At 48.6% G+C, this 12,201-nt stretch overlaps 1 protein-coding gene across 8 annotated transcripts in view; it reads right to left on the bottom strand.

Annotated features, from left to right (window-relative positions):
• Positions 1-12,201, bottom strand: part of PXYLP1 (2-phosphoxylose phosphatase 1) — a 94,679-nt gene that overhangs the window by 42,347 nt on the left and 40,131 nt on the right. The gene's annotated exons all lie outside the window — the stretch shown is intronic.

Below are 12,201 nucleotides of genomic sequence, written 5' to 3'. Positions count from 1 at the left end.
CTGTCTCTTGCCCCATTTTTCATGCCTACAGGGATGGCCGGGGTGTGCCTCAGAGGATCTATCCCTACGCTAAGTAGACCCATCTGCTCATGAGAGACCTCCCCCAATCCTGGACCACTGGGTCTATTTCAGCTGCATTCATGGGCCTGCAACCCCACCCATCATCCTGATTTCCTCTGACCATGTTAGGACTGTGCAAAAGGACTTTTAAAAGATGCTGAATGAGGCTCTAAATGTATGTCCCTTGTGTGAAAAAGTGAATGGTTGCTACAGGTTTTACCCTATCAGTCTTAGATACCAAGTTTATTTCCTGATTCTCACTGGGGTTTAAAACAGAACTTGAAAATCACCATCTCTTCCAAAAAAGTTTATAACTGCAGCCAGATTATATGCCATTTCAAACCTGATTTCAGTGGCAGGACCTTTTTCTCCTTCAGATACAATAGAAAAGCAATCAGATAAAAGCTCAACTCTATGAATATGTTAAAAGCTACTGAATGATACATTTTGGGTGAGTTGTTTGGTATGTGAATTAACTCCCCACGAAGCTGGTTAAAAAAAGAACACATGCAAGAAATGAAGCAAGAGTCCTTTGCTCCCCAGCTGCCCTTCCCCACCACCTCACCCCTACTCCAAGGGCCCTACGGGGGAGTTTGAGAGCCAGTCCTTTGAGGGACCTGTCAGATTTTCTACCACAAAAGAACGTTGCCTAAAAGGCTGACTTGTACCTCACAATAACGCCTCCATGTCCAGCGTCTGGCAACTCTTAGCTAACAGATGCCAACATACATCTTCAAGTGAGCACTGCTTCTGTCCCTTTAGTCACCACTGATACCCACAGGCCAGCACCTTGAGTTCCAAGATGATCTGCAGCTCCTCCTGGGGAGGCTCCCTCCTGCCCTGGTGAGCACTCACCAGCCTCACCAGCATTCTGGCTAAAACAACACACCACCCTGGCTGATCCCACCCAGGATTTAATATATTTAGGACCCCAAATAAACCTTTTCCAAAATTCATATTCCCCATAGCCTCCACCGGAGGGTGTTGGCAAAGACACGTACAGCCCCTGAAGGCAGCTCACCGGATCCGCACTTGGTAAGGGGCCAAGGCCAGGACTCCTGCCCTAAACCACTAAGGTGGCTGAGGTCACAATAAGAGATAGCATGTGGGCCCATCTGACTGTGGGCCTGCAGGGGTTCCCTCCTGAAGCAACAAAGAGGGTGAAGCCTTCATGCTGACAAAAACCCAATCCCACAAGTAAAGCATCAAGCCTGGGTGGCTCTGGGTCCCTAGTCCAGGTGGGCGAGTTCCTTGCCTGGGCTGCCTGGGAGGCATCATGGTCCATTCTCTCGTATCCTTGACCTTGGGGATGTCCTTGGTAATGCTCATCTGATAATCTAACAGCAACCACCAGCACTCTCCCTCTCCCCTACAAGGAAAACAACCTAAGCCAAATCCAAGTCACAGTCTCTCTACCCTTGACCCTGGGCAGGTTCTGCTGCCTGGCCAAGCTTGCCAAGGAGGGCATGGAAGGCACCAACATTCACCTGCAAACACTGGTCACAGTGTTTCCAAAGCATACCCCACCTGGGTGGCATGTCAGCGTTCCCCCACAGCAGCCTCCTCTGCCCAGCCTCCTGCCAGTTAGCCTCCAACTTCTGCTCTGCTCTTCCAAAAGCCAGGAACTCCTAACTGCTCAAAATCACCCATTTCCTTAGGTTTCCACTCACTGAGCACAGTGTGAGCCAACAGCCACGTGGGGCCCTTGACATCCCCTGAGGACAGGCTCAGCAATTTCTAACACGTAAGCAGAAAACCGAAACTCAAGGGCACAGGTTATTAAGCAGTGGGGATGCGATACAAAATGAGATCTGTGCCTCTATAGTTCTCTCTTATGCCTTAGAGTATCACCCGCACGTCTGCACACTGATTCTAGTTGCCACCAGAACAAATTAACTCTTGGCATGTGCTGGCTTCCTAGATATCTGAGGATGGTGGCTGGCAGCTTCTGGCTCACCAGCCTGTGCATTTCAGCACCCTCTCGGTATCTCAGTCCTTCCAGGTTGGGTCTATTCTACTTTACAGTGACCCTCTTATAAGGGGATCCTTTTAATCTGGGGAAGGTAAGTGGGGTGTGGGGGTGGAGATTAGATCAGAGAATAGGGAGACAGCAAATGTCTCCTTTTTGGGTGGGTGTCATGCATCCCCAACAAGAAATATGCTGTGGCCTTCCTTCAAACATTTCTCTCTCTTCTACTATATTACCCCGTTCTTTTGAGGCTAAGACACCTTTGGAAGGGCTCCTTTTCCTTTACATGAGTGTCCTCAAATGTCCCTGCTGGGCAGATGGCCTTCGGGGGCTTTCAGAGTTCTCTTAGGAGATGCTGCCTGGAGATGCTTCTCCAGTGGACCACAGCAGCAGCACGTGCAGAGAAAGGGCGCAGCACTCTGGAGGCAGACATACCCAGGTCAGAACCTTGAGCCCAGTGACCATGGCCCAAGTGACAACCTTTCTGAGACTCAGTTTCCTCACCTGTAAATTGGGACTAATGAGCCAGCGATGTTGTGAGAACTCAATTAAAGGCTAAGTACAATCCCAGCATATGATAGAAACTCAAAAGGAAACGCCTGTCATCAGCTTTGTTACCCACTCATCTTCTATCAGTTCATGTGGCTGCTTCTTCCCTCCTCCTGGGAAGCAGGAATCATTTGTTGGTTCCTCTGGGTATGTGGGGACTGAGGCTCACATGCTCTTGTCCCCATCCCTCCTCTGTCACTCTGGCTCAAATGCTGCCTTCAGTGCCTCACCCTGGGCCCGGGACGCCACCTTGCTGGCTCAGGAAACCACCCTCCCCTAAGGTCTGAGCCTGGTGCTGTCTCTTGCTTGTGCATCTCGGAGACCAGACTTGCCGCTGGGGTGCTCTGAATTTGGGTGTGGGAGGTGAGAACTTTCTCTGTGCCAGGCCAGGTCTGACCCTTCAACCACTTCCTGCCTCCAGTCTCTCGGGAGACTTTCCCCCACTCTTACCAGCAGAAGAGGCCGCTAAAATTGCTATATGCACTGCCTATAGTTTTACCTAACACTGCCTTTCACACGAGGATGAATCACCCTGGTTCAGGGCCGGCTTCAGATGGGCATTAGGTGGCAACAACTGCTTTGGCTGAGTTAAATCTCAGGCTTATAGACACATTTGATTTGTTGCATTGGGGGTCCCCAATTTGTTCATGCCTTTGTGCCTTCATGGTCTTGAGAAGTCTCTTCCCGAAATGACTTTTAAGTTGGACAAGGTATATGTTTGGCTAATGGGACAACAGCAAAAAAGCTGAAAGGAGAGTCATGACAGGTGCCTATGCATTGGAGCTGGGCCCCTTTGGCTGCTACTGAAACACTGAGACCAACATGTGAAGATGCCCAGGCAAGTGCTGGAGGATGAGGGATCACGTGGGCTGAGGTGAGCCGTCTCGGCTGAGGCTCTCTTCAAACAGCCAGCCTGCCAATCACCACACATGTGAGCAAGGCCAGCCCAGACCATCCAGCCCAGCCACACCACCCGCAGACGGGTATCAGGAGAGCCAGCCCAGACAGACAGCACTGTGTGGCCAGGCCCCAGATCACAGCAAATATAAAGGTTGTTGTTTGAAGCCAGTAAGTTTTGGGAGCTTGGTATATGTAAAGCCAAAGCTATCTAAAAATATATATATATACTTTGGGTCTTTACCAGGAAATTCTAAGCCAGGCAAGTCTAGCTCTCCATAGGCTCATCTTGCTTTTGCAGGCACCGCATGCAAATTTGCTCCATCTTGTCTACATCCATTGATATGCTGAGTGCTTTTGGGGAAAGCGGCTATATTTAGTTCTTGATTTAAAACACTGAGGCTATGTGGGTTAACCAGATGGCTGGGATCATGTGACGGCCTCACGACTTTTAGTTTTCGGGCTGCTGACATGTCTACATATCTGTGGCTTTTCATGTGATGATACAGGCCTCCATCAGGGAACACCCACCATTGGCCCTGGGTATGCTCTGGGTTTCCGTGCCTCTGCTTTCTGACTCTCTTTTGGCAGATGTCAAGTGGCAACTAATGGTCAGGATCTCATTACTTCTACCTGTGCTAGGACCAGCCTGGTATGCACACAGACCAAGGGCGGGGGCAGCACAATGACGCACAGTTGTGGGATAAACATGCATCTCCTCCTGAAGCTTATTCTCCTAGAAAATTTGGTGAGAAAGGTCATGCTCTGTTCTTTTTACTATTTCCTTTAAATGGCTAAACAATAATGATCTAAAGCAAAATTCTCATGGCTTTGGAGTCTGTGTTTGCAGCTGGAGCTACGACCTTGGCATCTGTGTATGCATGTGTGAGTCCAACGTGGGAACCCGGTGCATGGCTCTGCCCTGGGGTGTTTCTTCACTGGGGACACTTCCTCAGTGGAAGAGACCAAGGGAAGCCCTGATACAGTGAAAAGCATGAGGCTCCAGGGTCTGGCAGATCTGTGTCAGTTCTCTCTTCTGCCACCCTCCTGACAACTTTGCTGAGTTTCAAGATCTTGAACCTTTCTTTTCTTTTTTGGCTACACCCGCAGCATGTGTAAGTTCCTAGGCCTGGGACCAAACCTGTGCCACAGTTGCGACCCGAGCTGCTATGCTGACAACACTGGATCTTTAACCTGCTGAGCCATCAGGAAACTCCAGGATCCTGATCTTTAAATAGGATTGGGGATAATAGTATGAAAGAGCAGGAAGACGGTGAGGAGTAAATATCAGGATATGCAAAGCAGGGATGTGCTAACCCGCCAGCTCTGCAGGAGTCATAAAGACTCCTAAACACAAAGACTCCATCATCTAAGCACAAAGATTCACCCTTTCACAAGCTGCTGCTTCTGCCCCATGCTGTGGTTCCCCTTCCAAATCCTGGCCACTTCCCTATTCCTGGGCCCGGCTCCATCCATCAGGGCAAGCAGCCACGTCTGCAGCCCGTTCCTGGCCCCTCTAACCACACGAGCCTTCCTTGGGGCTGACTCAGCTGTGGTGTCCCGCCTCACCACAGGTTTCCTAGCCTGGAACATCTGTCTAAACTTCTGAAGACAGGATTACTAGCCAAGGGGCTCTGTCTCTGTGGCCCAAATTCTAGCCCCATTCTTCAGAACCCCTTTCTCCTTTTTCACCCCTAGAGAAGAGGAGGCCCACGGTCACTCTGGAAGTCAAGCATTCCTTGGGTTCCTTTCTGGCCATCTTCCTGCATATTACCTCCATGGGAGATCTGAGCTCGCACACCCCTGGGGTCTATGGCAGCTCCTCCAGATACCCCATCAGACCTGCCCAACTCATGCCAAGTGACAGCTGGGACTTGGATTACAGTAGAAGCCCCACAGCCTGCTCACCCAGAGCCCCAGAAAGAAAGTCCACAGGAAGAGTCATGGCCACATCAGCAGGATGAGATGCTGTGGGGTTACAACCTACTTTGATCCAGCTCCCAAATCTCCTAATCCTCAAACATCTCTCTCCAGTGCCATCACTTTCCATGGGAGATGCTCAACTCAATGGGGCATCATGATCAAACCCAACTCCTATAGATACTTCAGTGGAAACAACTGTTTTATGAAGCAGGCTGGACATATAACAGTTACCAGTCATCAAATGTCTACTAGGCACAGCCTCAGTCCCCTGTGCTAAACTCACATGGTAAAATATCTTACGTCTCAGAAGTAGAATTGTTACTCTGAATGCCTAATGAAGCAGCGAAAAAGAAAACAAACTGAAAGCTCAGTTATTTCAACTTTACAGTAGATTTGAATAGTGAAAGAAACTATTTCAGAATTTAATTTTGAAAAAAAGCACTAGCTAATAGGCAGTTCCATTATATTATTATGGTAAATAGCGTTGATGAATTAAGAGGAAAAGGAATATATCAAAGGCATTTTTACAAGCCTCCATTCTACCACTAGAGATTTCCAAAGCCCAAGTCTGGCCTGATTTTCACATTGTAAAAGCTGGAAATGCCACATCTAGTGACTCTGGCCTCAGAGTCCTCTTCAAAGTGTACAGAATTTAGGGTTTTAAACATGATCGTGACTGTTGGAAAGAAAAATGTGCATTCAATTATCTCTCATTTGTGTAGTTAAAATACCATTTCTATTTACAGGAATAGAAAGATGGTATTAAAGAAAATGCTTTTGATGTATTCTATACTTTGATCTTTTTTTTTTTTTTTCGGTCCTAATCATTTTGGTCTGAGTAAATACAGCGTTATAATTAAAAAAAAACAAAAACCCCTCAAGTCTATAATTGTGACTAAACATAAACCAAGCAAAGGTAAAATCTACATGTTCATAGTCCTCCCTCTCCAAGGTCACCTCAAAGTAGAGTTTAATTGCAAAATCAAAGATACACAGCTAAGAATAAACCAACCTTAAAGGCTGATGAGTGAGAGTAGGACAGATTCCAGAACCTCCTGGAAAGCCCAGGCAGTGGGCTAGGCACCAAGGAGACTGTGGGATCCAAGCAGTCATTACACTCCAGCTCTTCAAATCCAGCTCATGTGCGGGCTGGGCTCTGAGGGCTGAAACCAATTCATTCATCCAGCCTATCAGCTGATTCGAAATAACCTAATTCCCCAAAGCCCATTGTATCAGGCAGCATCCAAAGTGCTAGGGACACAGGACATAGGATACTGGACAGTTTCTGCCATCTCCAAGCCTGCAGCCAGAGTGTACTTATAGGAGAAAGGATATGAGATCTTAGAACTGCTTTAAGATATTCTGGAAGGAGGGAGTTCCCATCATGGCGCAGCGGAAACGAATCCGACCAGGAACCATGAGGTTGTGGGTTCGATACCTTGCCTTGCACAGTAGGTTAAGGATCGGGTGTTGCCGTGAGCTGTGGTGTAGGTCGAAGACACAGCTGGGATCCGGTGTTGCTGTGGCTGTGGTGTAGGCCAGTGGCTGTAGCTCTGATTCGACCCCTAGCCTGGGAACCTCCATATGCCATGGGTGGGGCCCTAAAAAAGCAAAATAAATTAATAAATAAATAAAATAAAATAAAATAAAAAAGATATTTGGAAGGACAGCAGGGCAGGTCAAGGAGGAATTAATGAAACAAAATGGACAAAATGTTGACAACTGCTAAAGCTGGCTGATGAGTCCTAGAGGGCACTCCTTGCGATCTTCTGTGCTTTTGTATATGTTTGAGGTTAAAAAAAAAAGTTCTAAGGGGTTTTGTTGTTGTTGTTTTAAAGGAACCTCACACTCTGGTCAGTGGAGCAGTGAGTAAAGAGACCATTAGTCCTATAAAACTAGTACCTCCAGGGGGAAGCAGAGTTGGGGAGGGGCGGGAACCCACCAGGGTCTAGAGAGGGTGGTAGGTTTCCTATGGAGGAGGCTCAGCCCAAGTTCAGACTTTAAGAGCAGCTTGGAAATGGTGCATTTGTAATTCCATTTTAGGAAAACATTTGCATTTTAGGAATGAACCAAAGAAACAGCACTAAGACTGACCTGACTACTGGGGGGCAGCAGGAGAGTCTGCATCTTTGTGAGTGAGAAGAGCCAGAGCAGGGAGATGGGTTAGTCTGGGCATCACTCCACAGCTGCACATGCAGTGAGTCTGTTACGCCGGGAATGGCTGGCTGCCCAGAGGCCCAGAGGGGTTGGGCCAGGGAGCCTGTACCCCGTCCGGGTCTGCTTCTCCACGGGGAGTTTGCCTGTGGCATGGCCTGGTGTTTGCCCCCCACCTAGGTGACCCATCTCAGACCCCAAGGAACCCCACCACCAAGGGGACTAGACTGCACACCCACTGATGCCATACCCGGAGTCCCCCTCTAGGCACAAAGCTATTGACCTCTAGGTTGGGGCGGGAGGTGGGGTCTGATTCCAGGAGCCAGGCCACCAAGCAGTGCCCGTCTGGGGGACAGGCCTACATTATGGACTGACCCAAATTCTCTAGGGCCGGGGTTCTACCTTTCCCAGCACCAGCCTCCTCCAGGAATACAGGACAGGAACAGGCCCAGACGCTCCCTGTCCCTCTCAGTAGGGGCGACACTTTAAAGGATGCAATGTGCCTCCCCTGGAACATTCTGTGCTGTGCCACCGCATCCACCCACCTGGGCACCTCTCTCACCACATTACTCTCCTCCGGAAGAACAGCCTGTCTTCCGCCCTGGGTTGGTACAGGGTGATGGAACCCACGACAATATGATGCCCAAATGTGACATGGAGTGGCAACAGCCACCTCCTGGCTATGGGGTCACCAATCAACACGGTAGATTGCCCCCGAAGCTGGCTCTTGCTCAGCGTGGCATCAGGCCCTGTGCTCTCCTGCCCTGCTTGCTGGGCTCACTAGGACCTGGCCACACCCCACAAAACATGCTGCAGGGCCCCGCCGTCCTTTCACAACATGGAGTTAAGCATGTGGCTCGGGGTCAGTTGGCCTGGACTAGAGCCCTCCTCTATCTAACCCTTCCAGAGCCACAGTTGCCCATCTATGAAATGGGAACAATCCATCTCATTGGGTGTGAAGGGCTCACAGATTAATCCATACAAGGGATACAGCTCAGTACCGGGCTCCTAATAAGCTCTCAGTAAATGTCAGCAGTGACTTCTCTTAGGGCCTAATCCCCACCACTCACACAGCGGGTACTCACACTGCTGTCTCCTCATCTCTGCGCCCACTCTAGAAATAAGACGCCTGTGCTATGGCGCCATGCCAGAACAAGTCAGATTTGAAGAGGTTTTAACCACCACCTAGTAGAAGTCCTCTGTCTGGCCAGGAGAAAGGCCAAGGGCAGGTCAGATCTGGCACACGGCTCGAGGCTGCCCAGGGAGCCAGGCCCTCGTGGCTTATAACTCTGCTTCATAATCAGAGAGTGGCAGCCAACACTCTGCCTTTGTCACGTTCTTCCTCTTTACTGCAGAGGACACATGTGGCAGGCACTCCTAACTGTCCTCCAGTGTCTATTCTCTCCTTCTTACTAAGAGAATACTCTACGTTTCAGCTGGATACCTGGCCACCTAGCTAGAGACAGTTATTTCCCAGACTCCCTTGCAACTAGTTGCCATCACGTGATCAATGAGTTGTGATTGGAAGTAATACGTGCAATTCTGGACCAAAAGGAGAGTGACTAGGAGTTCCTTTGTGGCACAACAGGTTAAGGATCCAGTGCTGTCACTGCAGCAGCTTGGGTCACTGCTGTGGGGGTTTCAGTCCCTGGCCTGGGATCTTCCACATGTTTTGGGCTCAGACCGGAAAAAAAAAAAAAAAAGGAAAGTGCCTAAGCTACCTAACTCTGCCTCCTTCTCCCCCACTCCCTGTGCTCTAAAACACTGGCATGGTGGTGAACCAGCTGTCTCAGTGCCCATGGAGACAACATCCCAGCAGATGACAAAGAAGAAGCCTGGATAACCCCATGGGGCAGGTCACTATCTCCTTGACCTCCTACCAGCTCAAACTGTTTTGGGAGAGAAACATCAATCTCACCACCTTTTGAAGTCATTGTTACTTTACTTCTGCTAGAGCAGCCAGAGCAATCTCTTAACTAGATCTCACCATGAGCTCTAAAGAACATTGGTCCTCTCCATGGGGGTTCCCTCTGTGGGGTGTGATGACTAAGCATCCACATTCATGACAAATTGCGTTAGGCAGGAAAGGCTCATCACTGACCAGGCTGAACATCACACTTAGATGTGCTATAAATGAGACAGGCTCGTGGTATCCTTTGTTCTTTTTGAGTTATATTTTTTTGTTTTATCTTAAACGATTCATGCATCTGTGAAGATGGTTTGGCCATAGGTAGTTTTTAAAAAAACCCTGATGGTATTCCCGTCATGGCGCAGCGGAAGTGAATCCGACTAGAAACCATGAGGTTGCAAGTTCAATCACTGGCCTTGCTCAGTGGGTTAAGGATCCGGTGTTGCCCATGAGCTCGGATCTGGCATTGCTGTGGCTGTGGCATAGGCCAGCTGCTCTGGCTCTGATTCAACCCCTAGCCTGGGAACCTCCATTTGCCGCGGGTGCAGCCCTAAAAAAAAAAACCCTGAAAACGCAGTGACCCACAAACATTCTTACATCACGAGTCACAGCATTAAGAACTGCTGCTCCAGGGCTCTTAATTTAGCAACTCAAAGGCATCATCAGGAAGCTAGAATCTCCCCATCTCTGGGCTCTCTGCCATCCTCTGTGTTTGATCTTGTCCCTAGGATGGTTTCCCTCAAGGATCACAGATGGTGCCCACTTTCCAGGCATCACAGTTGCTCTTGGCAACATGCAGAGGCGGAAGGGACCACCCTGTACATTTCTTGGGAAGCAAGGATGCCTTTCCCAGAGGCCTTTCAGCGGCCTTCCCCAAACGCATAAGGTCCAGAACTGTATCCCAAGCTCATGCCCAAACTGATCACCAGCACCGGGAATGGACCAATCAGGATTCAGCTCCTGGAGGAGGCCCACACAGGGAGGGAGACGGTGGAGGCCAGAACAGAACTGGAGACTTGTAAAGTACTGGAGGGAGGGGAGGGCTGTAAAAGCCCACAGCTGGAGAGGATTTGACAACACACACAATTTTTCTAAAAAATTACCCTCAAACCCAGTCATCTGATGACAGTCCCGGCCCTTTTCAGATCCAGCAATCAAAGCAGATGGAGTCATAATTATATGTTTAAGGAACATCAGTCAGTGCTGGTTTGGCTCAGGAACAGTTTAGCAGCGACAGTCAGCAGCATAGCATCCCTCAGCCTACTGACTACATGTTCTGCCAACAAGACCTTTTATTCCATATTTCACATGTGCTTAAATATGCAGCATGAATTATTTATCTATCGTTTCTTTCCCAAAAGGATTTTTCGGCAGACAATCTGCAGATTTAGTGGGGTTTTTTTCTGGGGGGGAGTACATCCATGGCATATGGAAGTTCTAGGGCCAGGGACTGAATCCAAGCCACAGCTTCAGCAATGCTGGATCCTTAACCCACTCTGCTGCGCCAGGGATCAAACCTGCACTGCCACAGAGACAACGCCAGATCTTAAACCGCTGCATCACAGCAGGAACTTTCAGATTTAGTAATTTTAAATCCCTCCAATAATAAAAAGTTTTTCCTCTGGATTTGTGAGCTACCCATACCCACCACCCTCCCCTTTGAGGTTTTTTTCCAGCTCGACAAAGAATAAACTTGTCAGGGCTACTGATCATTTCTCAGGACCAGAATAAGACTGAAATAAACAATTCAGCAAGCCAGGATTTCCACTTTTATGTACTCTCCAGTGATTTTTTTCCCCCTGACATTCAGGGAAAAGTCTGGATTCCAGCCAATTTGGCTGCTTTGCTCTTTCTTGAGTTTTAGAAGCATCACATGTGAAACTGGCATTCTTATTTTAGAATGTCAAGAGCAACGATAAGTACTTCAACAACAAAAAAAGGAGAACACGGAGTTGGCATGCCTTACTCACCACAAAGCCCTTAAAAAATACAGCTGATTCTTTTTATTTTGCAAGCAAACTGTGTCAATGAAAAGTTTCTTAAAATGTCAAGGAAAGCACAAAAAGGATTAAATAGGCAGGGCTGTAAAACTGGAAATATAAGTGGTGTACAATTGAAGATTTCAGTGACATAGTTAAAATCTTAAAGAAAAAAAAAAAAAAAGCTTACCAGGTCCTGAGAATCTCAGCTGTGCAAAGCAAATCAGGTGAAATTGCAGGTTGCCAAGGCCACCTGGGCTTTGTGAAAGCTGCATTTTCTATGTTAACAATACTATACAGAAATCGGATTTTGCCCTGGAGGGATACATGAACAGAATACTCATCCATGCCATAGATTGAGGCATTTCTCCCAGGGAAGCCTTTCTCAGGTTGGCAGCACACTCAGCCACAGAGCTTTGACAAAACTTTGTGTCCACTGCTGGCCCATCCATGACTCAACCGTGGGTGAGGCATGAGGCCCCAGGTGCTCTGTGGGTCATTATCATAGCCAGTGCTGCTGGGCTGGAACTCCACTTCCCTAAAATACCTGTTAGAAAACTACTGGGGAGTTCCCGTTGTGGCGAAATGGTTAACGAATCCAACTAGGAACCATGAGGTTGCGGGTTCGGTCCCTGCCCTTGCTCAGTGGGTTAACAATCCGGTGTTGCCGTGAGCTGTGGTGTAGGTTGCAGACACGGCTCGGATCCCGCGTTGCTGTGGCTCTGGCGTAGGCTGATGGCTACAGGTCCGATTCGACCCCT

This window comes from Sus scrofa, chromosome 13 (genome assembly GCF_054392235.1).
Source record: "Sus scrofa isolate SSC_HxYL_T2T_F1_AM1 chromosome 13, Sscrofa_HxYL_maternal_Yorkshire_Landrace_v2.0, whole genome shotgun sequence".
Taxonomy (NCBI): domain Eukaryota; kingdom Metazoa; phylum Chordata; class Mammalia; order Artiodactyla; family Suidae; genus Sus; species Sus scrofa.
The sequence above is the reverse complement of the archived record's forward strand: the minus strand, read 5'-3'. Positions and strand labels throughout refer to the sequence as shown.